General features: G+C 56.7%; 1 pseudogene; it reads right to left on the bottom strand.

Annotated features, from left to right (window-relative positions):
* Positions 1-925: 925 nt before the first annotated feature.
* Positions 926-8,700, bottom strand: LOC149119503 (sodium-dependent neutral amino acid transporter B(0)AT3-like; annotated as a pseudogene).
* Positions 8,701-26,776: the final 18,076 nt, after the last annotated feature.

Here is a 26,776-nt window from a genome sequence, read left to right as displayed (position 1 = left end):
GCTGAGCCCTGGGATGCCCCCTGTGGTATGGGCTCCCCTGTGTGACACCCCATGCTCACTGCCACCTGTCAGTATGGCGTGGGGAGGGGGTGTCATGATGGAGGGCTAAGTGCCAGCCTCCCCCACTGTGGGCTCAGACGTGCATGGAGCGCTGGGGCTGAGTGGGTGTTTAGCTCTCAGATCCTCTGCAGCTGGACCTTGGTCACACCCATGGTGGCGAGAGCTGCTCCCAGCACAGATGCTCCTTGAGTGATAACACACACATGCCTTGCCAGGTGCCACAGGGGGTGTGGCCAGCTGTGTGTTTCTGCAGGGCACTGGGAAAAGGCTAGGGGCTCTGTGGGTACTGGTCTGGCAGTGTGAGGCCGAGGTCAGTGGTCAGAAGGAAGTGGGGGTGGGGTGGGCAGGTGGGGGCTGACTGCCTGGGTGCTTGGTGGGTGGAGGGCGGCTGGGGACCTGGAGGGAGTGGCCGAGAGGCCCCGCGGTAGGAAATCTGACTTCAGCAGCCTCTGCCCTTGAGCATGGGTGCTGACACTGGCAGTGTCTCCCAGAGTCCTCCCTGGCTGGGCTCCCAGCACCCGTGTGTCCCCCTCACATGTGTGCAGATGACTCCTGCCCCCTATCCTGGGCTGGACTTGGGGGTCAGCCTGGGGCTGGATTCCTGGCAGGGAAGCTGTGCAGGGCCTGGCCTGCCGTCAGCATGCCTGCCCTTTGTCCATCATCACAGCTTGAGGCTGTGTGGGCAGCACTGTCACAGAGGGACTCCTATGGCAGCCAGGAACTGGGTGTGCCCCTGGGTGGACTCTGCCTCCCATTTGAGGGCAGAGTGGACCCTGGATAGAGCAGGCCCAAGACATGGGGAGCCAAGGGTCCTGCAGAGTTGGTGGCAGGGTGTGATGAGGTCACCCACGGCCATCCCTGCCCCTCAGTGGGTCCTGCTGTCTTGCAGCCTCAGGCTGCTGTCCAGCCACTCATCCTGCTGCTGCCTCCTACACTTGGCCACCAGCCGGGCCAGTGCGATGCCCGGGACCCACAGAGCAGGCAGCAGGGACAGGAGCATGCAGATGGCTTGCACACAGCCAGGGTAGTTTCTCCTGCCTGGAGGGGAACTGCTCCTGCAGGGGGCACAAGAGAGAGAGAGCTCAGCCTGGAGTGGTCAGACCTCTGGCTCCAGACCCCAGGCCTTGAGCAGAGCGAGGCTGACCCGACCACCTGTGCACGGAGGCAGCCCCAATCCTCCCTGGGACTACAGGAGGGTAGCATCCTGGGTGGGTGCTCAGGGATGAGGGAGCTGGGGCTTGAGGCTCCCTCTGGGTGGAAGCCCTCAGGGAAGGCGGGGGCATGTGGTACCCACCCACTGGCCTCCAACACTTGTGGACAGGTGAGGTGTGGTCTGAGACCCCAGGATAAAGCAGAAAATTCTCACTTCCCCCAGGCGGACCCTGAGGGGTTCTGGTGCTCACTTGGAGGGGCGGCCCAGGCCAGGTGTTACATAGTTCCCTGTGTGGACCAGGCAGGGAGTGACCCTTCGCCAGTCTGCCTCCTGACCTCTCCCAGACACTAGAATTGTCGCTTCCCTGGCTGGCTGTCCACGTGGAAAGTGCAGGCTGGAAGGACTGATGTCTCCAGGGTCTGGACACTGCTCTGAGGCCCTCGAGAGGCTCCGGTCCTACCAGGGTCACCCTGCAGGTCACTGCGGCCCCTTGATCCCTGTGGGAGGACCTACATGCTGAGGGTTCCAGGCCTGGTAGCTCAGTGTCCTCTGGGCCAGCAGGACGAGGTAGGCCAGGAAGATACTCAGGAGGAGCAGGGGGCTGGCCACGAGCCACACCGCCCGCCAGTAGAGGCCTGGCTGCTGCCCCATCATCCACACAATGTCATCACAGAACCTGCACAGACATTGGGCTCAGTGGTGCTGTGGGGCCCTCCCCACCCCCCCGGGTTTCCTGTGGACCTCAGCTCACTGCCGCAGGCTGTAGATGTAGATGACCCCCACCACCTTGAAGAAGGTGAAGACTATGAGGTTGAAGGAGGCCGCGTAGCTGTTGAAGATCTCCAGCCAGTAACTTCTGGACTGCAGCATGAAGCAGGTGGCTGAGAGCAGGCAGGCTAGGCAGGCCAGCCCTGAGGTGCAGGGTCTGGGTGGGAGGCCTGCACCTGCCCCTTTCCCCCACCCCACCTCACCTCACCTGCCAGAGGTGGGTCAGAGCTTGGCCTCAGTGGGCCACGGTCAGGGCAGGTCCACCCATGTCCTGCCCGGAGCCGTTGGGCTGTCCTCGGGGAGTGGGCTAGCCCAGGGCCCCTGAGCTCTGTATAGGAGGCAGCAGGCATCCCTGTGGCTGAGCTGTGCACTCACCTGTGAGGGCCTCCTTGGGGATCCCCGTGGGGATGACCCCCATGTCCAGGAGCAGCGTGATGATCCCCTCCATGTTGGTGCCTTGTATGATGCAGGGTCTCATGCAGCCATGCAGAGAAGGGCCAAGTGCAGCCAGGGCAGGAAGTGCAAGCCTCATCCTGATGCCCCAGGTGCCCAGCCCAGCCCAGCACCCCCAGTGTGGGCACAGCCACCAGAGTGGGAGCCCCAGCCCAGCACTCCCTCACCAGTGTCAGCAGAGACCCTGGGAGTGGGAACCCCAGCCCAGCACCCTCTAACCCAGAGTCGGCAGACACCCTGGGAGTGGGAGCCCTGGAACAGAGAGAAGCAGCTTTGCATGGTGCAGCATGGCCACCACTTGCTATGCTCTATGAAACTCTGGGAATCCAGCTAGGACGTGACAGGACCCTGTCCTTGGGGTCCAGGTGAAGGAGCTGGAGAAGCCCCTCTTGCACTGGTGAGGGTGGTGCTGAGGTGAGGCTCACACAGTGAAGCACAAATGAGGTGCACACACATGTGAGGCACACAGGTGCACATGAGGCACACACACACATGTGTGAAGCACACACACGCTCACACAGTGTTCCTGAGGCACCGGCTCCTACCGCACTGGCCATGGCTGGCCTGTCCTCTGCCTCCTCCCTCTGAACGGTGTGGGATTGGCACAGGCACCACCCATTGGCTCTGCATGTGGGGGCCATCCTGGGTGCCGACGGGTTCAGCAGGACCCCTGACCCACCCACTGGGTGCCTGAAGCCCCCTCCAGGGATGTGTACTCTGCAGGGGCAGAGCTCCCTGTGCCAGAGGCTGCAGCCCACCCAACTCCCTGAATGAGACGTGTCTGGATGGTCGGGTGGAGGGCCTCAGGGTTGCTTAGGCAGCATCGGCTTCCTGGGGCTGCCTTAGGGCTGTGCACTGTGCATATCTCAGAGTGGAGACATGCATAGTGCGTGTGATCCTAGAGGCCCCGGGCACACGGGGTCAGGTGGCAGCCCCCTAGAGGCTCGAGAGGGCACCCCTCCTGCCCCCTGTGGCTGTCCCCTACTCGGGGCCCACATTCCCCAGGGCAACCTCAGCTCCATCCACACCCGAGTTTCGTCTGCTGAGACCCTTTTTCCAGTGAGAGTCCTCAGAACACTGGCATGCCTGCCCCGCCCCTGCCCATGGCGTGGCCCAGCCTCACCTGCCCAGGCACTGTCCATGGTCTGTGGTGGCCTGGAAGCCCATGATGGAGAAGATGACAACAGAGGCATACAGGGAGGTCATGCTATTCACCAGAGAGATGACCATGGTGTCCTTCTCACAGTTGTTCCTGCACATGGGAGCACTCAGGGCCTCGGGAGGGCCCCCACCCACTGAGCCTGGGCCCCTCCCCACTGCCTCACTCTACTCCTTGACCATTTGTGGAAAGGCTCAGATCTGTGCTGAGTGCCCTGTGGGCCCCAGACCTGCCCCAGGCCAGTCAGGCTGGGCACACACAGCAGCTCCTGGAACGGACAAGCCAGGTGGAGCCCACCCCAGGCCAGCAGGTCCCACAGCACCATCCCCAGCTCAGCCCTGGCTGGCTGGCACCGCATCACCAGGGTGCCAAGCAAGCTGGGGCAGGTGCCCACCTGGATGGATTGCAGCTGGCAAAGGCAATGTGTCCACTGAAGGCCAGGGACCGGGAGAAGATCTGGGTGGCTTGCATCCATCCACACCCACAGGTTCTGGAGAATCTGCCTCTGAAACATGAACACAGCAGATGCTGTTCTAGAACATTCCCTGGTCCTTTTGGGTCACACCATAACCAGGTGTGACCTGTACAGATTCCAAGAACCGTTCAGGACTTTGTGCCAGGAGGGAGCTTGCTTGGCGTGGTAGCTGACACGGCTCCCCTGTTCTGCGATGCAGCCAGCAAGCTGTGGCTTCATCAGGCCCACGGCAGAGTGTGGCTGGCACTCGGTGGTGGGGCTTAGAACTAGATCTGAGCTGACTGACCTGGGCATGCTCCCTATCCTCTCCCACGCATGGCTTTAACCGTGTGAGGCCCCTGGGCAGGGGTGTTTGCACCCATTGCCCCATTTGCCTACTGCTGGGTGTCTGGGGAGATAGCCTCATGCCCAGGTGTGCAGCTGACTCCTGGTGGTGGTCAGCAGCCCTGGAAACCCCCTTGGGATCCTGGACCAATGGAATGGTCTAGAAGTGCTGCAGGCTCTGAGTAGAAGCCCCTTGGTCCTGTGTGCCACACCTGCTGGATGTTTCTGCCCCAGGTGACAGCTGATTCCTGCCAGCCCCTCCCCCACACTCCTACCTTGTCAGCACCTGGACTTCCTGCAGGTGCACCAGTCCACACACCCCAGACCAAAGTCCTTGTCCCAACCCTGCTGAGACCCCAAGGCCCGCCTCCCTTGCCCACTGTGCCCCCTGCCCCCCTCCACTTATGTTGTGGGTGAAAAGGTAGCAGAGCCTGTGTGTGACACCAGACAGCATCAGGCCTCTGATGAGGAAGATGGTCAGCACCAAGTAAGGGAATAGGGCCGTGAAGTAGATGGCCTGGAGGAGATGCCAGGTCAGATGCACAGTGGCCCTGCAGGAGCGGGGGAGGGGCCTTGCCCCATTGTGACCACTCATGTGGCCCAAGGTGACCACACAGGCATGGCACTTTGGGTCAAGCTCTGAAGGTGTATGGTCACACACCTTCTGCTAAGGTGGGCACCGGCACTCAGGACAGGCAGGCCCCTCCCCCACCCCAGGCTGCCCCTCGTCCTGCCTTGTGTCCTCCTGTGCACACCTCAGGCTCTCAGCCCAGCCCCCTCTTTCCCCTGTCCTGGTGGCTCCCAGTCAGCGGTGGGCCAGGGCCGGCCCCACATCCCCACACAGACCAAAGCCACAGGGCCTCCCCAGCGCATTCCTAACAGGATGATCTGTGAGAGCCACAGGGTCTGGTCACTGGCTCTGTCCTCAGAGCCTCGTGGGAAAAGGCTCAGGCTGGTGGCTGCTGGATTGTGTGGGCCGCCCTGGGGCAGGGGGTGTGAGGAGCCCTGACCATGCCATGAGTGTTCAACACCCCCACCCGTGTGCCCCAGTGGCCCCAAGGGAAGGCCCTTAGATGCCAGTCGCCTGTGAGAGAAACCAGTGTCTGCTCTCTATCACATGGTTTAAGTAAGTGTAAGAACATGGCCAAGGCTTGGAGAGGAGTGGAAGGGAAAAGGGGGCTGTTCCTGGAGGACAGTGCATGCAGACCACTGCACGTGGGGCACACGTGTCACCTGAAGACGGCCCGTGACAGGCCCTGAGATCCGGTACCAGCCAGTGGGTGCATGGCCTTGGCAGGGGGATTTGGGTGCAGACCCCACCCATTGGTGGCTTGGCAGGGTTGGGGGAGGTCATGGCAGGGCCTCGAGGGGTGGTTCCAGTGGGAGCACGGGTTCTGAGAGCTGTGAGTCCCCTGTGTCTCTTCTCCCAGGGTGGTCCCTCACCACCCTGCAGCCGCCCGGCTGCCTGAACTGAAGGCGCTGCCCATCTCGGAGCCCGAACCTCCAGACCGTGAGCTACATGTGCCCTCCTCCCTGGTGCTGCTCTGGGATCCAGCGAGAGTCAGAAGCCTGACAGTGCCTCCGCCACACAGGAGGCGGAGTGGAGGCATAAAGAGCAGAGGAGGAGGACCAGACGGGGAACAGTCAGGAGGCAGAGGCAAATCTGAGCCGCCAGGGAGGTGCTGGCTCTGAGTGGGGGCTCCTCAGGCCAGACCCAGTGGAGCAGTGGCTATGAGAGGCACTGTCCACCGAGATGGAGGGGCAGGGAGAAGTCACAGTGGCTGCCAGAAGAGAGCCGGCATGGCTGCCTTGGCACAGAGTGCGGTTCAGGGCAGAGACTGTCACCAGGATGAGAAGCTGCCCATGGGGCCCCGAGTGTGCCTGCTCCCCCATGCCGAGCCAACACTGGCAGCATGGGGAGGGGGCCTCGGAGCCAGAGGAAGCTGCTCTCACCTTCCCAGTGGTCTCAATGCCTCTGATGATGCACAGATACACCACAGCCCAGCAGATGACCAAGCAGATGAGCAGCCACTACTGGACAGTGCCACTGTCACTGATGTCAGCAGTGATGTCCAGCATCTGCCGGTACCAGAAGTAGCTCATGGAACTGCTGCCCTGGCACTCCGCCACGAACCCTGCAGCCAGCAGTCCCGTCACAGGCCGGCCACAGGGCCCAGGCCCAGTGCACGCTCTGCCTCGAAAGCCAGCAGGGCCACGGGCACCAGCGCACTGAAGCGGCCCCCACCCTCCAGCCCAGCTGTGCTCTCTCACCTCGCTCTGAGGCTGAGATGGGGAAGGGAGGCCCAGGGCTTGGTGTGTGAGCGGATGGGGATCTGGGTGGTCCCTGGGCCCAGTGGGGACCAGTGAACAGGAGAGGTCACCTGTCCACACTGGCCATGCCCTCACCCATCCTGTTGCCTTCCAGCAGGCAGTGGTTCCAGGGCAATGGGTACTGGAAGGAGTTGAGGAAGTACTACAGCACCCAGGTGAGGATGGTGTTGTAGTACAGGCTGACCAGGAAGGACATCATGAGGCAGCCCAGCCCTGCAGACAGCGAGGACAAAGTGTCACACAGCAGGGGAGGAGCGGTGCCACCCACGTGCAGAGCAGGTCCTCCTGGGGAGCCAAGAAGGGGGTGGCCTGCCTACACTGCCCAGGTAGGGGGAGATGGCTGTCCACACCCCAATGCTGCCCCTGTGCAGGTGCTGGCCGATGGCGAGCTCGATGTGGAAGAGTGGGATCCCCTCAAAGACCAGGGCGATGAAGTAGGGGATGAAAAAAGCCCCTGTCAGGACACAGGGGTCGGGGTGGCCACCCTCTGCTCCCCATTGGGGCACCTGGCATGCTGCCAGTGGCCAGCCTGGGTTCTGACTGGGTGTGGTTGGTGTAGCTGCTGGCTGCATGCTCAGCCTCATGGGAGAATAAACCAGCCGGGCAGCACTGTGGAGCAGATTCAGAGGCTGTCTGAGCGGCCAGTGTGGATAGGTGGAGTATGTGTGGCCAGTGTAGACAGGAGTGTGTCCAGCTAGTGTGGAAGATGTGTAAGTGGCCAGTATGGACAGGCAGAGTGGGCATGGCCAGTGTGTACAGGTGGAGTATGTGCAGCCAGTGTGGACAGGCAGAGTGTGTGCGACCAGTGTTGACAGTGTGGACAGTGTGGACAGGCAGTGTGGGCATGGCCAGTGTGGACAGGCAGAGTGTGCAGCCAGGGTGGATAGGCAGAGTGTGTGCAGCCAGTGTGGACAGTGTGTATGTGGCCAGTGTGGACAGGAGAAGTGTGTGTAGCCAGTGTGGACAGGTAGAGTGGGCACAGCCAGTGTAGACAGGTGGAGCCGGCAAGCAGACACCTGGAACAGGAGCTGGCATGAGGATGAGGAAGGGCCACAAGCTCAGAAGACCCTGGAACTGCCCAGAAGCGAGGAGGGTGAGTGCGGCTGTGCAAGATGTGGGGGCACTCTTTACAAAATTCTGAGTGATGGGCGATGGGCACTGAGTGGCTGGGGTGAGACCACCCGTCAGCGCAGCCTGGGGAGGAACGGGGAGTAAGAAGACAGAATGTTACGGCATGTTTGGCCATGCTTGCCGCATCTGGAAACAAGTGCCATAACAGCATGTTGGGGCGGCCACTCCTCCCTCGCCTGCATCCCTGATGAGAAGCCCCGTCCTCCGACCTCTGCATCCCCGAGGCCCTGGTCCCTGGGGGAGTCTCCCCAGGTTCCTCACTGGAGAGGGTTGTGTGTCCCAGGCCTGCCGTCACATGGAGGCACTTGGGCAATGACAGCCCTGAGGGCAGCAGCCCCTGGCTGGTGCACATGTGTGGGCCACACAGGTGCATCTGTGTGCTGTGACTGCTGGTGAGCCCAGGGCTCCTGTCATCCTGCAAGGAGCCTTGGGAGACACCAGCCCCCACGAACATGGACACCAGGGTGATCGCCCCCTGGAGACTGGCTCCACACTGAGGGGCAGCGCCGCTGAGAATGAAGCTGCATGCTGGCCTGGGACCCCATGTGCAGGCCCCTGAAGTCCCCAGGGCTCAGATGCCAAGGCTGGGCTCTTCCTGGGGCCCTACATGTCTGGCTTTTTGGGACAGTGGTGCTGCCCAGAGGTCAGGGGTGGGGAAGGCCAGTCCTTGGGTATCCAGATGTGGCTGGCAGGCTCACCTCCACTGTGGGTCTGGCACCTCCAGATGTTCCCCAGCCCCACAGCAAACCCCACGCAACTGAGCATGTACTGGAGCTTGTTGTCCCACTGGGGCCTCTCGTCCTCCCATGCATCCAAGGCTGGATCTGGACCAAGGTCCTGGGCCATAGTGGTCCAGTGTCTCTGGGAGCATCCAGACCACACCACACCTGCACCCTCTGCTGGCCTAGAGCCTGAGCGTCCCCTCCGTCACATCCTCTGGTTTATTTAAAGGAAAGCTGGTGGAGCCCTGTTAATTGGTAACCTGGGGCCTGGCCATGCCTGCATCCCTGGCCCCTTTCCCATGAGTGTGTCCAATGTCAGCTGAAGACTGGTACCACCACAGAGAGAGCTGTCCCCACGACAGCTGTGTGCTCCTGTTGGGGATGCTCAGGGGCACGGTGAGTTGGCTTTTAGTTATTTATCTGTAACAAGTGTTTTGATGTTGAGGTAATGCAGACTCATGCTCATTGGTGACAGGGTCAGAGGTCCCTGCTCCCCTCCCCCACCCTCAGTTTGCCAAGGTGGCCACATCCTGTGAAGCTGAGTCGAGGGTGTGGAAACCTCAAGACCCAGAACATTCATCACCAGGGACCCCCACCCTCCATCCAGGACCCTGGCAGCCCCTGACCTCCCCATGCCATGCAGTTCCCAATGGGGTTAGCAGATAAAGGCTGTTGCCTGGCCACATGTGGTGTGGTGGCTGTGGCTTCCCTGCTTCTGGGGCAGCGTAGGAGGGGGCTTAGTCCTCAGACTACACCTGTCTCCTGACACCTCGGGAGTCTGACCATGGCTTCCTGGCCAGTCCTATGTGGCCTGCACCAGGGGCTGCACCTGCTCCCTAGCCCAGCCTGGGGGCCTCAGAATGGAGCCCACACCCTCCCTAGAGCTACAGGAGTCCCTGGGGTGACCCCCACTGAGCACAGCAGGGCCTTTGAGAGGCAGACAGTCCTGCCCAATGCCCAGCCTGTCCCGGCCACAGCATGTGGCTTTGTGGACAGCATCCTGATTGCAGCCCACGGGGGAGTGGAGCTGACCACCAGCCACACTGTCCCTGGGGACACACTCGCCCATCTGGATGCACACTCGAGGACAGTGGATGCAGTGGTTTATTTAGATGGGGACACTTGATGTCCATGAACCTGCCTGTCTGTCATGTTGACAAGGATGCCAAGCAGCAGCACTGTGTTCTGGAGGTGTCACACAACCACCAGCCTCCTGGATGACACACCTGGCCGTGCCGTGCCAGGGGCACTGCAGGGCAGTGGAGGGGTGAGTGCTGAGTGGTCAGAACATGTCCAAGCTCCACCCTGCTCCGTGTCTGCAGTGTGCCAGGTAGCTGGAACTGCAGGACTGGAGTTTGTGGCCGGGGTCTCTGGGAGGAAGGGGACCCCCCAGCATCCCAGCCCAACTTGTGAGAATTCTATAAAGTCCACTTGAAGGGAAGCACTCAGGCTTTTCTGCAGAACGTGGAGGTGGCCGTTTGTGGAAGCAGACGCCACAGGCACAGCTTGCGTGGGCTGAGGTTGGTGCCAAGTCCCAGGGCCATCCACCCTGACACAGCCCTGGGCTCCAGGGGGGCCAGGAGGCATACAGCATCCTTGGTGGCAGGGGCCGAGGCCAAGTTACCCTGTAACCCTCTCTCCCAACATCTGGCTAACAATTCAGTTAATGTCCCCGTAAGAAAACAGCTGATGTCTTCCTCTGGCTGGGCCGCATTGAGCTGCACTCAGAGCGTCTGTCCATGGCAGGCAGAAGCAATGATTAAATGGTGAGTATTCATTAAGCCAGGGGTGGTGGGGCCAGGGCATGGAGGGGGTGTGTGGCCATGTCACCACAGGCTCAATGGGCTTCTGGTAAAAGGGCCCAAACCCTGACCTCGGGGGTCTCTAGGTCAAGCGTCTGTAGATAGGGGGAGGACACAGGGTGAGGGCTGGGAAATGAGAATGGCTGCAGGGCCGAGTCAGCAGCCCACACTCCAGGCTCCACGGCCATCCATGGCAACCTGGGGTGCAGCAGGTGCAGCCTCCCCACCCCTCAGCTCTTGACTTTGGGGGACATACTCAGGGCTGTGTGGCATGCTGTACTGTGTTCATGACAAGGAGACTGGGCCCACATGGTACACGTGTGTGCCATGAACATGTAAACACAGATGCACACATGTGTGTGAACACGTGTGCACCTGGATATGCTCACACATGCATGTGCATACAAGCAGTGTGCGTATACGTGTAAGCACAATGCACACGTCCACATGTGCACAAAATATATAGCTACATATGTACAGATGCACGTACACACATACACATGCATATGCACACACCCATAAAACATGCACATGTATGCACACAGGCATACGTGCACACAACACATACATATCCAGGCATGCACACAATGCTGACATAACTCACATGTACACACACGTGTGCATAGACATGCATGCATATGGAGAAACATCACATACACATGAATGAATATACACATGTACAATGTACATGTCTACATATTCAAGCTAGTGCACACACATATGAAATGCTCACACACACACACATAAATGTGTGCATGCGTGCACTCACACACACACGCAGCCTGGGGACCTCAGTACTTGAGGTCCCCATTCATGGAAGCCGTGGACTGCATGCTGACCAGGCCCTGCTGGTCCCCTGGCTGCTGGCAGTGGCCCCTGATGAGCTTGCAGATGGCGAAGCAGGGGATGATGAGGCTGGGCATGCCAGCCACGACCACCACCACCATGTACACCCAGGGCAGGTACCTGACCTGCCAGGATTTGAGGAACTCCTCCTGGGGGAGAACCAGGCCAGAGGTGAGCACATGCAGGGCCTCTGCCCTGACCTGTGACCCTCCCCTGAGCACACCCAGGGCCTCCACCCTGACCTGTGACCCTCCCCTGAGCACACCCAGGGCCTCCACCCTGACCTGTGACCCTCCCCTGAGCACACACAGGGCCTCCACCCTGACCTGTGACCCTCCCCTGAGCACATGCATGGCCTCCACCCTGACCTGTGACCCTCCCCTGAGCACACGCAGGGCCTCCACCCCGACCTGAGACCCTCCCGGCATGGGCGGCCCCAGGCACTCACGTAGCTGGGGTACCAGACACTGTAGATCAGCTCCTTGCTGACTTTGACCGTGAAGTAGAAGGGGAAGATGACCAGCATGATCTGGGGGCTGACAACCCACCACATGAGCTGCCAGAAGATGTTGGGTTTGTGCCCAATCATGAACTCAATGTCCTTGTTGAACTTGGAGACAGAGGCTGGGATGGTGTCAACTGACCTGGGTGAGACGCTGCCTCACCCTGTACTCCGGGCCTTTCACAGATGGACGTGTAGACAGGTACAGTGCCAAGCACAGCTGCACAGCTGTGGGGCCAGGCACATGGCCAAACCCACACTGCATGATGTTACCAGAGCATGGCCAACCCTGTGTACCTTGGCCTGCCCCTCAGCTGCACACCTGTACCTGCACACACGGCCTCTGAACACTTGGCCTGCACACACCTGTGCATACCTATATCTGCACACACCTGGCCTCTGTACACCTGTGCCTCCACATCTGTAACTGCACATCTGTACCTGCACACCAGGTCTCTGCACACTTGGCTTCTGCACACCTGTGCCTGTGCACACCTGTGCCTGTGCACACCTGTGCCTGCACACCTGTACCTCTGCACACCTGGCCTCCACACACCTGTGCCTGTACACCTGTACCTCTGCATGCCTGTACCTCTGCACACCTGGTCTCCGCACACCTGTGCCTGTACAACTGGCCTCTACACTCCTGGCCTATAAACATCTGTGCCTGCACACCTGTGCCTCTGCATGCCTGTACCTCTATACCTGGTCTACACACACCTGGCCTGCACACACCTGTGCCTGTACACCTGTACCTCTGCATGCCTGTACCTCTGCACACCTGGCCTCCACACACCTGTGCCTGTACAACTGGCCTCTACACTCCTGGCCTACAAACACCTGTGCCTGCACACCTGCACCTGTACACCTGGCCTACACACACCTGGCCTGCACACACCTGTGCCTCCACATACCTGTGCCTGCACACCTGTACCTGTATACCAGGCCTCTGCACACTTGGCTTGTGCACACCTGTGCCTGCACACCTGTACCTGTGTAACTGGCCTCTTCACACCTGGCCTGCACACACCTGTGCCTGTACACATCTGTGCCTGCACACCTGGCCTCTGCACACCTGGCATCCACACACCAGTGCCTGCACACCTGTACCTCTGCATGCCTGTACTTATACACCTGGCCTCTGCACACCTATGCCTGCACACACTTGTGCCTCTGCACACCTGTACCTGTACACCTGGCCTCTGCATGCCTGGCCTGCACACACCTGGCCTGCACACACCTGTGCCTGCACACCTGTGCCTCTGCATGCCTGTACCTGCACACCTGGCCTGCACATGCCTGGCCTTCACACATCTGGCCTGCACACCTGTACCTGTACACCTGTGCCTGCACACCTGGTCTCAGAAGCAGCTCGCCTTGATAGCTTCTCAGGCTGCTCTCTGGTGGCCACCCCACCCAGCAAGGTGAGTGCCCAGATGTCTGGCCAAGTGGGGGCTGAAAGTCCCTGCTCTGGATAGGCCTGGACTCCAGGGAGGAACAGCCCCCCACTGCAACATAGGTACCCCGGGCTGAGGACCCCAGCCCCACTGCCCACCCACCCATAGTTCCTCTGCTGCACCTGCACCCAGGCTGCTGTGGGGGGCCCAGACCAAGGCTCTTGCTCAGCCATGTGGCAGAGGGCCTGCTCTTGCTGTGGCCTCCATGCTCATATACCCCAAGTTCTGGGCAGTCTCCCAATGCTGCTGTCAGTGCTTGCTCTGCACAGCTAGGTGTAGGAGAATCTGGAAGCCAGAGGGGCCCTGCAGAGCCCCCTCCCGGGACTCAGGGCTGCTGCTCTGCTGTCTGTCCTGTGCCCCCTGAGGCTGGCCCCGGCCCAACTCCCTGCTGCCTCCTCCCTCATACCTATCAATGCCATACATGTAGAGGATCCCAAACACCTAGCAGAATGCAATGATGAGCAGGGGGATGGAGCTCGCATATCTGTCTGGGAGGGAGAGCCAGTACTGGCCATAGTTCTGTGTGAAGATGAGGGCCAGGAGGTAGGTCCCCAGGCAGGTGAGGCCTGCAGGAAAACAGAGCCGAGCGGGTCCCAACCTGTGGCCCAGTGGGAAGGGGACACAGCTGGGCCCCCCGTGGCACACGCACCTGTAAGCAGCTCCTTAGGGCACTTGGCGGGGATGAGCTTGAGGTCGTGCAGTGGCACAGCCATGCCCTCCATGTTCCCGAACATGGATGACAGGCTCAGGCAGAAGAGCATGAGGAAGAACAGCACGGACCACAGCAGCAACACCGGCATCTTGGTGATGGCCTCTGTGAAGACAATGAAGGCCAGGCCCATGCCCTCCATGCCCCGCATGATGGCACCCAGTCACCCAGGGCCTGTTGGTCCCTGACGGCCACACTGGTCATCCTGTCAGCGCACGGCCCACTGACCGAACAATACCAAGCAAGAATGAGGCTGATCCTAGGCCTCCTATTGGCTCCAGATACACGGGTAAAGCAGAGCTGCAGGCCGGGAGGTGAGGGTGCACGGGGCCCGGGGCCCTTCGCCAGGTGCGCCCGGCCCTGGCAGAGCCAGGAGCAGCTGAGGGCGCCTGGGCTGGGATGGGGAATGCCAGCAGCCACCTGGGGCCCAGAAGGTGACACACAGCTGACAACAGGTGACGCCATATCCCATCACCAAGCTTGGTGCTGTGGGAGCCAGCCTGGAAGTAGTGACACCCCCACAACCTGGGGGCTCCCGAACAGAGAGGAGGCAGTGTGTGGGGAGCCGAGCGGCAGCAGGATGTGCCACAGCCAGCGTTGTGGCGACCAAGGGGAAGTGGATGGCAGCCCCAGGGAGCAACCTGGGGGGCCGGCGGGGGCGCTTCTGCCTCCCACTTGCTGGGGTGCCTGGGACCTGCCTCCGAGAGGAAGGAGTTCATGCCGCAGCTCTGGAACATGAGCTGGGCGTAGGCCGCAGGGTCCATGGCATTCCACCAGAGCTGCATCTCCGCGAAGTTCTCCTGGGTCACATTGCCCTCCGGCAGGTTGAAGGCGTTGATGAGGGTCAGGAGGTTCCTAGGAGCAGAGCCAGGATGACACAGCGCAGGGCGTGGCAGGGGCAGGACCACTCACGTGCTGAAGCAGTCATCATAGCGCTCGGTGGTGCAGAAGCCGATGATGGAGTAGATCACTGTGGCTGCTTACACGGACATGAAGCCATTGATGGAGATGACCACCATCTCGCACCCCACAGGCAGAGGTCGGCAAAGGCACCACTGCCAGGCCCAGGACTGAGGGCCCAAGGCCTGCTGGGAAATGGGCTGGGCGGGAGTCCACCTGTGCCCCTCCAAGCAGGTGCAGGTGCTGAGGATTCAGAGGGCCAGAGGGCTGTGCCCAGCATGGGAGCCCAGAGCAGGGACCCTTGGCCCTTGCCCTTCACGCCTCCCCCACCACAGCCTACTGGCTCTGGGGCCCCCGGAGCAGCTGTCCCCTTGATTCTGGAGCAGGAGATCCCTGGGTTCAAGTCCCAGCTGGGCCTCAGGTGCCCCTGGACCTGCCGGGCATTGGTGCAGCCGACACACATGATGCCATCGGCCATGGAGACCCGGCTGGACCCACAGCTCCACTCCCAGTCATGTGCCTGGAGGTGGGGTCGTTCCCAAGAGCCACAGAGCCCCAGGCACCTGCGGAGCAGCCGCAAGGCCCTGTAGAGCTGGCAGGACAGGGAGAGTGGGTCACGGGGTGGGACTTGGGCTGGTGGGGTAGGGAGAATGTTCTGGAACTGGATAGAGGTGGTGGAGATGTGGGAGCCACCTGTCCTGCCAGCCAGATGGAGCCTCTGTAAGGGTCAGCACCCGGGAAGCCAGGTGCCACAGGGTCAGCAGGGTTGCCCTCCTCATACCTCCCCCAGCACGCCCCCACCAAGGGCTGCCATGCACGCTCTCGCGAGGGTGGCCGGGTTTCCAGGTCTGATGGAGAAACTGAGGCGTGGTCTGCTCCCGGCACCCCAGGACCCCTGCACCCTCTACTCACTGCATCGAGTTAAAGCTGGAGAAGGAGAGGAGGCCGCCGAGGGCCAGCGAGAAGGAGTAGAACACCTGCCCGCCCGCATCCAGCCAGGTGACCGGTTGGCCAGCTCGGTGACCTGCGCAGAGCGAGAGCGCAGCATCAGCGGGCAGTGGGCAGCTGCAGGCGGCACTCACGTTGGGTGTGAAGAGGAAGGCGATGCTGGCGCCCGCGCCCTTCAGCCTCAGGCTGCGGATCAGGAAGATGGCGAGCACGAGGTAGGGTAGCCTAGAAGTCGTGTACACGGCCTGCAGCGGGGCAGGGAGGCGGGCTCACGGCGGCCGGCGAGGGCGCGCCCTGCACCGCAGCACCGCAGCACCGCAGCCGCGCGCGGCGCCCGCCCCGCACCTTGCCCGTTGTCTCGATTCCGCGGATGGTGCACACGTAGAGCGCGCTCCAGGCACACGTCAGGCACAGCAGGATCCACCGCTGCACCGAGCCCGTGTCGTTGATGGACGTGGATATGTTAAGCGTCTCGCGGTACCAGAATTAGTCCACGGAGGAGCTGCGCGCACACTCATCCGTGTAGCCTGCCAGGGCGCGGCCGTGACGCGTGTCGGCGGGAGCAGCACACGTGCACGCACCCGGGGCTGCATGCTCCCTAGCTCCTGACGGCCTCCCTCTCCCTTGGCTGCCCTGGGTGGAGCGGAGTCTCGGGGCTCCCTGTCCCCAGCCCCTCCAGGACCCTGGCTTCGGCCCCAGGTGCAGCTCACCAGTAAGGTTCTGGTCCAGCGGGCACTGGCTCCAGGGCAGCCGGTCCTGGAAGGAGTTGAAGAAGTACCAGAAGATCCAGGCGATGATGGTGTTGTACAGCCCGACCATGAAGGATGCTAGCATGGCGGTGATGCCTGCGTGGGCGAGGGGGCTTCAGGGGAGATTCCGCACGTGGTGGGGCAGGGGCTCCTGTAGGTGCTTGCCTCTAACAGAACCAAGCATGAAGGGACCAGGAGAGGCAGGCAGGGGAGGCCTGGATCTTGGGCTTCAGGGCAAGGGCCTCCTGCCCCAGGAGCTCTCATCAGTGGACCCTGCCCCCTGCCCTGGCCAGAGGTCTGAGGGAGCCAGTGCCTCGGTCACAGAGCTGGTCAATGAGTGACCCCCCGGGCTGGCAGGGTGTGGGAGTAGATGGAGGCCGCCTGAGCAGGTGGCCAGCGCCCCCTGCTGGGCTCTTACTCTGGGCAGGCAGGCTGTGCCCCTCCACTCTATGCTGATACTGCCCACACTTCCCGGGTGCCCAGGGAGGGGCCTACCTCACCCTTGAGGGCTGGGTGCATGGCGCTCCACATGCCCACAGGCCCCTTGTGCAGCCTCTGCCCAATGGCAAACTCCAGGTACAGCAGGGGGATGCCCTTGAGGACCAGCAGGATGAGGAATGGGATCATGAAGGTCCCTGGGGAGGCAGCACCAGTCAGGGCAGGTCCCCTTCTGGAGGGGCCACGTAGGGGCTGTGCAGTGCCAGCCTGGTGGCCCTCCCAGCCCGCGACTGCCCAGGAGCCCCAGCGTGTGCGGGCAGCGTGGAGCCAGGCAGGACCAGGCCGCCTTGCAGCTGAGTGACTGATCCATCACAGACTGGTTGCTGCCCCTGGAGCCGCTCCCCTGGGGCTCCCAGTGAGCTTAGCCAAGATGCAGGAGCTCTGTCGTCCATGTATGTCCAGCCCCAGACCTGACAGAACTGTGCACACGTGTGTGTGCATGCATGTATTGTGCATGTGCTGTGTGTACACGTATGTGTGTGCATGTCGATATACATGTGTGCATGTATGCACGTGTGTGTGCTTGTGTGTTGGCGTGTGTGTACTGTGTTTTGTGTGTATGTGTGCTTGCATGTGAGTGCATGTGTGTGCAGTGCGTGCATGTGTGCACACGTGTATGTGTGCTTGTGTGTGTGTATACTACCAAACTTGGCCTTCAGTGTCTGTCAGGTCTCTTGGTTGTGCCCTGTGTGTGCTCCATGAGAATCACATTGATGGGAATTTTTCTCAGTCCAAAGACAACACCAAGGTGGTTGTTTGGCCTGGGGGTGCGGGGCCCACAGCCCACTCCAGAGGGCCTGGGTTTGAGTCCCAGCTCCACTCCCAGTTCCAGCCTCCTACTGATTGCCACCGGGGAGATGGCTCAAGGACCTGGCTCCCCGGCACCCACATGGCTTGGCATTCAGGGAGTAAACCAGCAGGTAGAGCTGTCTTTCAAGTAAGTTAGTTAAGTAAAAAAACACGCAGCACCAGGGGACAGTGGCAACCTGTGAGGAAATGCTGGTGCGTTCTGACCTCAGGGATTCTCGCCCAGGAACCCAGAGAGCAGCTGGACTCTGCTCAAGACATCACCATCACTCAGATCTGGACCAGCAAGGGCCACGTCTCAGTAGATGAGGGCCGAGCAGAGTGCCCACCCCAGAGCTAAGCCCAGGTCTCCCCAAGACCCAGCCCCAACCCTGCAGAGCAAGGCAGCTGTCCCCCAATGGATGGAGAGATGGACAGAGGAGCAGAGGAGTTCTGTGCTCGGGCCTGGGTGCTGTGTGACATTAGTGGATGACAAAGAATGCCTGTAGCCCTCACTCACAGGAGGACCCCAGAGAGACAGGAAGCAGAGCAGGGCTGCCTGGGGTGGGGCCTGGGAGTCAGGGACAGGTGGGCACCCAGCTTTGGGCTGGGGAGATAGAGCTCTTGAGAAGGTGGCAGAGGCAGCTGCACATGGCTCCACCTGCTGCCCCTGCTGCACACGGCACCATCAGCTGCACACGGCACTGCTGCCCCTACTGCACACTGCACGGTCTGCAGCCAGCTCTGCCTCCCCAAGGCTGAGGTCCCCCCATCTCAGGTTCCTCACTTCCCCCACCCTCCTCACCCTAAGGGGATGCTCCCGGCCATCCCTGGAAGCTCTGGCCTGAGACTTCTGGGAAGTGACCTCTGAATGTGGATGACATTGACCTCATTCTGAAATTACAGGAATTCAGGGCTGGGCAGGAACAGGAGACTGACCAAAAAGTTCAGTTTGTCAGGTTGTACGCAAACTCAAAGGAGAAGTCCCCACTGGCGAGAGTCAGCCTGAGGCTGGGACAACACTGAGTAGAGGCCTCAGGCCATCATGGCTTGCACATGTCCAGTGGGCCATGAGAATGGCCTGCACAGGTGAGCCCCCACCTGGTGTCCACAGGTGCCTCCCAGGCCCTGGGTGGGCCAAGGTGGCCCCCTTCCAGCTGGGGGCTTCACCGGGAAGGAGGCACGCAGCAAACCACACAGCCAGAAGCCTGGATGCCAACGGTGGCCCCACACCTGACACCCAGTGGGTGATGTCTCATCCCTGGATGTGGCACAGGATCACCTCGGCCTGTGCTGAAGGCAGCGCCCAGGAGCAGGAAGCAGAGGCCTCCCCAACCCTGTGCCACATGGCAGCGGTGGAAATGAACTTCTGTGTCATCAACGTTCTAGAACAGATCTCTCCCTGTGGCCACTTAACCACTTGTCTGGGCTGTGCCGAGTCACACTGCCAGCATACCAGGTCGGCCAGCGTTCTCTGGAAGCATCCTGGTCTACAGTGCTGGCCTCCCCAACCTGGCCCCAGCTCTGGTGCTCCCAATGCCATGGTCTGCATCTTGCTGCAAGCCTGGGCAGAACCCGGGGGAGCCACCACAGAGCACCTGCTGGGCCTGTGCCCTCATCTGCTGCCCAGTGCGCCCCGAGAACTGAGTGTGAGGAGCATGGGCACCCAGCACCTGCGTGTGGGGAGAGGCCTCTGCCTCCCAGCTGCCGCGACCACAGACGTTCAGCTGCTCCCCTGGAGTTGTTTTCCGCCTGTACCCGCAATGAACTCTCATTCCAGCGTTTCTCCGCACATCTTGTGAGGTGAGTGGGTGTCGGTAAAGTCTCCCGCTGCTCCCTTGGGAACCGCCTTGTGCCCCTCACTGGCTCCTCGTGGAGTTAACATATTCGCTGGGCAGAGACGGCCTCCTTCTTGTCGTGCCACTGTGCCACCGGGGCTGCAGCAGGGGTGGCCTTAAATCTGGCCGGTCCTGCCTTGGCACCCCACAGTTATCCCGTCTCCTTCCGGCCATGGCCTAAAGCCCTTGGCCACGTGCGCCAGACAGCCAGGTGTGTCCTGAGCTCCAGGACACTGTGAGTTTACTCATTTGTAAACATTACTAGATTTCCCACATTGGCAAGACAGCAATACTCCCAAGATATCAAGCGTTATAGTTATTTGAAAAGAAATCTTGTCAATCAGGCTACTGCCTAAAACAGAAAAAGGACCAGAACCAATGGCTGGCATTGTGGCACAGTGGGTTAAGCTATGAATTGTGATGCCAAATCAGAGTGTTGATTTGAATCCTGGATCTATACTTGACCTAGCTCCCTGCTAATTCACCTGGGGAAGCAGTGGAAGATGAACCAAGTACTTGGATCTCTGCCACTCGTACAGGAGATCCAGATGAAGTTCCTGGCTCCTGGTTTCAATTCAGCCCAGCTCTGGTTGCTATAGCCATTTGAGGAGTGAACTAGTTGATGAAGCTTAATAACTCTCTCTCTCTCTCTCTCTCTCTCTCTCTCTCTCTCTCCCCTCCTCTCCATTTCACTCTCTCTGTCACTCTTTCAAATAAATAAACCACTAAAAAATACAAAAAGAAAAATCACAATTATTTAAACTAAATGCTTAAAAGCATTAATTAAGTTGAGCATCTGACCATAAAAAAGCAACTGTTAGCAGAGCAGTAAACTATAGGAATGTCCCTATTATAGTTAAGATTGTCTATAATGAACAAAAACAGGAAAATTAACATGGAACATTGAAAGCTCATTTCTCAAGGGCCAGCACTGTGGTATAGCAGGTAATGCCATCACCTGCAGTGCCAGCATCCCATATGGGTGCCAGGTTTGAGTCCTGGCTGCTCTACTTCTGATCCAGCTGTATGCTATGGCCTGGGAAAGCAGAAGATGGCCCCAGCACTTGGGTCCCTGCACCTGAGTGGGAGACCTAGAAGAAGCTCCTGGCTCCTGGCTTCAGATCAGCCCAGCTCTTGCTGTTGTGGTCATTTACAGAGTGAACCAGAGGATAGAAGACTTCTCTCTTATGTCTCTGCCTCTCTGTAACTCCGTCTTTCAAATAAATAAATAAATCTTTTTTTTTTAAAAATAAATAAAGCTCTTTCCTCTGGCAGCAGACCCATGTGAGATGGGTCTTTCTTTTCAATATTGTACTAAAAGTGTAATCAGGGAAATGAAACAATGAAATTTAAACACTGAGTATAAAGATACATTTTTTAGATTTATTTATTTTTATTTGAAAGGCAGAATTACACAGAGGAGAAGGAGAGAGAGAGAGAGAGGTCTTCCATCAGATGGTTCACTCCCCAATTGGCCGTAATGGCCAGCACTGCGCCAATCTGAAGCCAGGAGCCAGGAGCTTCTCCCAGGTCTCCCATGTGGGTGCAGAGGCCCAAGGACTTGCCATCCCCTACTGCTTTCCCAGGCCATAGCAGAGAGCTGGATCAGAAGTGGAGCAGCTGGGTCGAACCGGTGCCCATATGGGATGCCTGCGCCACAGTGGCTGGCCCCAATGATAAATTTTTAAGTAACAAAACTATCTATACAGAGATAATCCTAAAACAAACTGATAGGAGAACTAAGCAAGAATCCTGGGTACAAGATTAACTTATACCATCAATGGGGTTACTATATATCACTAAGAAACAAGTAGAAATCTATTTTAAAGGAAAAAGATACAGACTAGAAGCAAATGAGTCTTTTCAGTATCTTTAAATATTCTTCAAAACAATAAAAAATACTGAAGTGACATACAAGAGAAGTATGCCAAGAATATGATGAAACTGAAAGGCTCAAGACTCAGTAAATGTTAGTAAATTGTGACTGTGAGGCTAAGTTCTAGGTCACAAGATCCCAGCAGGATCACAGACATGGTGGGGATTGAGGGATCTCAGGTGGAATCATCAGGGACATTACAGTACAGGCTGCTGTCAAGAGAGCCAGCCCCCAGGAGGATGAGGTGGCTTTAGACTTGAGCTGAATGTCCCCCAACAGAAACTGCCCAAAGGACTACCCATATGCTAGGGCAATTCTGATTGGTTGAATCTTTTCTGATGTCATGTATAATCACCAGCTGAACAAACTGTCCAATCAGGTATGCTGAGAAAACACTGGAGTACCATATGGGATCTTTGATCTTGTTGTTGCCAAACACAGCTTCTCTAGTCTGTTCCCAAGAGAGGCCCTTGGTGGCTCAGCCTTTGCTGCTCTGTGAGTTCTACTCACCACAGGAGCCATCAGAAGGATGCCCAAACACCTCAGAAGCTGAAAAATGGAGAGTGTGTAGAAACAACTGCCTCAAGCTTTCAGGATGTGAGCTGGGATGGCAGCTGGGATTATGAGTATGCTCTCTCATCCCTGCATTTAGTTTCCTTGGCTCAGTCCTAGAGCCAATCTTGCCAAATTGTGTTGTGAGGATGAGTGAATTCTCAGGGAGAATACAGACTTCATCATGTATGGAAGAGCAGCTGTGACATATAGGGTCCTCTCTCCCTCCTTTCTCTCCAGGGGTGACCTGATTACTCTTAGTTGGGAAACAGATCATCAAGCCCACAACCCAATCCTCTTAGCATAGACCTTCCTCAGTGTCTGATGCTGTTTTCTGTTGCTAATAACACAATACTATAGAGTTATCGTGTAAGTTATAAAAAAGTAGCTTTATTTGGCTCAAATCCAAGGTTGGGAGCAGTCTATCGTTGCAGTGTTCTTTTTGACAGAGGCTTAGATGTGGTATAGAGGCTATGTAGCCCAAAAAAAGGAACGTAGGAGAGGCCAGTCCAAAGTGACTTTTTAAAAATATATTTGCTGGGCTGGCGCTGAAGAGTAAGGAGCAAAGCCTTCGCCTGTGGTGCTAGAATCCTATATGGATGCTGGTTCATGTCCTAGCTGCTGCTCTTCCCATCCACCTCTCTGCTATAGCTTGGGAAAGCAGTAGAATATGGCCCAAGTGCTTAGGCCCCTGCATCCACATGGCAGACCTTGGAAGAAGATCCTGGCATTGGATTGCTGCAGCTCTGGTCATTGTGGCCATATGGGGAGTGAACCAGTGAGTGGAAGACCTTTCTCCCTGTTTCTCCCTCTCTCTATCTGTAACTCTGCCTCTCAAATAAATAAATAAAATATTTGAATAAAGATATATTTATTTACTTGAGAGGAAGAGTTAAGAGATACACACACAGAGAGACACAAAGATTGATCCTCTATCCACTGGTTCATGCCCCAAGTGGTCAAAATGACCAGATCTGGATGAGGCCAATGCTGAGTCTGGAATGCCATCCCCATCTCCACATGGGTGCAGGGAGGCAAGCACTTGGGACATCCCTGCCACTCTCACATAGCAAGGAGCTAGATCAGAATTGGAGTGGTCAGTACTTGAACTGGCACCCATATGGCTTGCTGGCATTGCAGGTTGCAATTTAACCCATTATACCACAAAGCCAGTCCCCCAAAGTAATTTCTATAGCAGACCTCTGGCAATAACTATTAATCACATGAAAAGACTTATCCTAATCACTTCTTACTGATGTGGTGAAGATTAGATAGGTAATTTTAAGTTAATGAGCTGGAAGTCACACCTAGTTCACTTTATATTTTCATATTCATCTTCCTGTCAATCAGGGATCCCCACCCCAGGAAGTGCCTCCTCTTACCCAGGAAATGGGGGTTGTACCATGTAAACATTTCCATTTTTCTTTCTTTTTTAAAAGTTTCATTTATTTATTTGAAAGCCAAAGTTATACAGAGAGAGAAGGAGAGGCAGAGAGAGAGAGAGAGAGAGAGGTCTTCCATCCGATGGTTCATGCCCCAGTTGGCTGCAATGGCCGGAGCTGTGCCGATCTGAAGCCAGGAGCTGAGAGCTTCTTCCAGGTCTCCCATGCAGGTGCAGGGACCCAAGGGCTTGGGCCACCTTCTACTGCTTTCCCAGGCCATAGCAGAGAGCTGGATCAGAAGTGGAGCAGCTGGGATATGAACTGGCACCCATATAGGATGCCGGCACTGTGAAGTAGGCAGACATACAGGATAAAATTGATTAGATTTGTGAACTGGAAGGCCACACCTTCACCACACCCCTGTGTGACCACATGCCCCTAACTGATGCCTTCACCATGGCCCTGTGTGGCCTCATTCCCCTACCTGGCCACACTTGGGTGCCCACCAGCCAATCAGCTTAATTAACCACTTGCCTTTGGAAGTGGGTTAAAAGATGGGAGATGGTGTGGCCTGGCCCTCTCTTCTTCCCTGGACTCTTGCCAGGAGGGGGCTGGCTGTAGCCCTGCACCACCAGGGCACATGGCCAAGGCTTCCTGGCCTAGATGCTCTTCCATGTGGCTGGTTGCTGGTGCTCAGTATGAACCCCTATTTACCTCTCTCTTAAATAAAGCTCTCAACTCTCCTATGCATTTTTCTCACTAAATAAAAGCTTAAAATGTACCATGCTGCCTCGTTTATCTGTGCTGATATTTAGAATTCTTCTTTAAATAATAGGCAAGAACCCTCTAGGGCTTATTAATATTGGGGATTTAGTAACAAGCCCATGGTGAAATCGTATGGCACCCCAAATTCTGGTAGCACATGTGACACCCCAGAACTTTAAGAGCCACATTTTTAGTGTAGATTTTAGGGGGGTCTTCTCCAATTTCAACTGCAGGCAGCAGCTTTACCCACTACACCACAGCATGGGCCCCAACACTTCCATTTTTCTAAGAGTATAAAAAGCTAGGAAGAACAGAAGCTCTCTGTCATCCACCTAGACTCAGGAGGAGCAGAGCAGGCTATAATTCCCTTTCTTTGGCACCATTCTTCCTAATTAAGCCCTTTTGGGTGTGTGTATGTTTCTCACTTTGTAAAAAGTTTATCACATTGCATGCTGTGTTTGGGCCTGTATTTAGTATTCTTCTCTAAGTAAAAGCAAGAACCTGGAAAGTTAATTTAGGCCCTACACCTAGTCCATAACATTATAAGATGTCATCTATTTCTATTTCCTAATAACTAATTATTGGGATTCAATCTCCCAATGACAGAGTGGACAAAACATGATCAATCCATAGCAATAAGTCTGGCAACAAATGCCTATATATCCAGATCTTTTTCCACATTACCAATTGACAACTTTCTCCTCTAATACTTCCAAAACTATCAACTATTTTTCTCTATGACACACTTCATTCAGCTCCAATGTGTTAGGTAGGAAATTAAAAATTAGCCTATGCATGTAAGAGGGACCTAAGGAACACAAGGCACCACAGAAGGGAAAGCACTGCAGCAGTCCTTAGCAGCCTCAGAAGCACACATTCTGTCCTGCCTAGCATTTTCCACCATAGAATACTACTCCTACCCTGATAACATTACTGTGGTCCTAGCCTTCTCCCAAGATAAGCTCCCCAGAGGAATCTCCTGGTACCATCTGGGCTACCAACCTAATAACATTCAGTAATAAAACCTTGGGAGCTAGTTTACCTATTTCATATCTGGCAAGTCCTTTGCCCAGAAGAGGGAAGGAGAAAGAAAAGTGGTGGGAAGAACTGGACCCCAGGGACCAGTGTTGTGGTGTAGCAGGTTAAGCTTCCTCCTGTAATGTCAGCATCCTATAGGAGCACCAGTTTGGGTCCCAGCTGCTCCACGCCCAATCCAGCTTCCTGATAATGCAACCTGGAAAAGCAGCAGAAGATGATCCAAGTCCTTGTGCAGAGAGTTGGATCAGAAGTAGAACAGCTGGACTCAAACCTGATTCCCATATGAGATGTTGGTGCCACAGGCAGAGGCTTAGCCCACTATGCAACAGCACCAGCCCTAACAGAAACTGCTTTTTTTAAATTTTTGTTTTGACAGGCACAGTTAGACAGTGAGAGAGAGAGACAGAGAGAAATGTCTTCCTTCTGTTGGTTCACCCCCAAAATGGCCACTACAGCCGGTGCACTGTGCAGATCTGAAGCCAGGTGCCAGGTGCTTCCTCCTGGTCTCCCATGCAGGTGGAGGGCCCAAGCACTTGGGCCATCCTCCACTGCCTTCCTGAGCCACAGCAGAGAGCTGGACTGGAAGAGGAGCAACCAGGACAGAATCTTGAGCCCCGACCAGGACTAGAACCCGGGGTACTGGCACCACAGGCAGAGGATTAGCCTAGTGAGCCATGGTGCCGAACAGAAACTGCTTTATTATTCTGTCTTATGATATATGTGTTTCATATGTGTGTGTGCATATGTTCTATGTTGCACCTACATGGTAAAAATTCCTTAAGAGCTCTATTTTATGTGACATACATCAATGATGACTCACATAAATTGAAACTATTAAATTAATCCAAATATATTTTGGCTCATGTGACACCTTATATTGTTTCAAATTTGTTGGTAAAAACAAACTAAAGATGTTTTCAGAGTCATTAATTTTTTTTTTTGCTTGCAAAAGGTATACTTGTTTTTCTTAGATACTTTAAAATAATGTATAATTTTGACCTAAGAACAATAGTGCATAAAAGGTGTGATGCAAGGTTCCTTATTTCATTTGTAAGAAGTATAATTTAATTTAGTTTCTTTTAGTGTTTAAAGATTTACTTATTTACTTGAAAGGTAGAGTTACAGAGAGTAAGAGGCAGAGAGAGAGAGGATCTTCCATCCACTGGTTCACTCCCCAGATGGCTGCAATGGCAAGAGCTGGTCCTCTCTGAAGCCAGGAGACAGGATCTTCTGGTTCTTCCACATGGTCACAGGGGCCAAAGCACTTGGATCATTCTCCACTGCTTTCCCAGGCACATTAGCAGGGATATGGATCAGAAGTGGAGCAGCTAGGATTCGAACCAACACCCATATGGGGGGTGCTGACACTGCAGGAGGTGGCTTTACCCTCTATGCCACAGCACCAGGCTCTTTGTTTCTAGAATTGTTCTTTGGCAAGACATGATTTCAAATTATAACCATGCTTTTTTTTAATATCTTAGTTTCTTAAAAAATCTACAATTGTTTAAATAAGTTAGTAAACACAAAAGATAAATATTTTCAAATTCACATA

The sequence above is a fragment of the Oryctolagus cuniculus genome, chromosome Y (genome assembly GCF_051225735.1).
Source record: "Oryctolagus cuniculus isolate XC-2025 breed Fujian yellow rabbit chromosome Y, ASM5122573v1, whole genome shotgun sequence".
Lineage (NCBI taxonomy): Eukaryota > Metazoa > Chordata > Mammalia > Lagomorpha > Leporidae > Oryctolagus > Oryctolagus cuniculus.
Note: the sequence above shows the minus strand (reverse complement) of the source record. Positions and strands in the feature narration are given on the sequence as shown.